We start from the raw sequence: 651 nt of genomic DNA on the forward strand, positions 1-651 counted from the left end.
ATATTTCATTTAAATTGCCATCAGCAAATGTGTGAACTGCATACAATGGAGTGTCACGACATCTCAGAAACGAAAGATTGTCGTATTGGTATCTAGTATAACTTGTTCCCCAATAGTCTATCCACTCTTCGACTCTAGCGATCCCTTCATACTCTGGCGGAACTGGCCAATGTACAATCACGTCTTCTTCGACGAGATTCTCACTGATTGTGCTAAAAGATCCAATCTCCTGCACATCCAATTCTTGTTTAACCACTTCCATGTGTAAGCCGTTTCCTTCTTCATGAACCACATCCATCGAAATTCCGCTCGGACCAGCCTCGTCACAGCAATGCCTGCAAGTGGCCATGAACTCGAATGGTTCTCCAGGTTGATTTTCCAATTCTCGCTCAATGAGTCTGTCGTTGACGTCGACTTCATGTATAACGTAGTAATTCCCCTTGTTTCCGATTAGCACCGATCCACTATAGCCTCTCGCACTGATCGGTACGCCATCCTTAATCAGTCTGTGTTCGCCAACTCTTATTTTATGGTCTAAGCTGCTGACAAAGGTGGGGGTGATCTTCTTTTGCACGCCTCGGTAAGTGCATACGTAAACGTCTCCATAAATTAAGAGAGTCATAGTTACTCCCGCCGTTTACCCGCGCTTTT

The 651-nt window shown here is 44.9% G+C and overlaps 1 pseudogene; it reads right to left on the reverse strand.

Annotated features, from left to right (window-relative positions):
* Window positions 1-518: 518 nt before the first annotated feature.
* The window catches only part of LOC143350513 (large subunit ribosomal RNA), a 3,122-nt pseudogene continuing 2,989 nt past the window's right edge, over window positions 519-651 (reverse strand).

The sequence above is a fragment of the Colletes latitarsis genome, chromosome 14, assembly GCF_051014445.1.
Source record: "Colletes latitarsis isolate SP2378_abdomen chromosome 14, iyColLati1, whole genome shotgun sequence".
Lineage (NCBI taxonomy): Eukaryota > Metazoa > Arthropoda > Insecta > Hymenoptera > Colletidae > Colletes > Colletes latitarsis.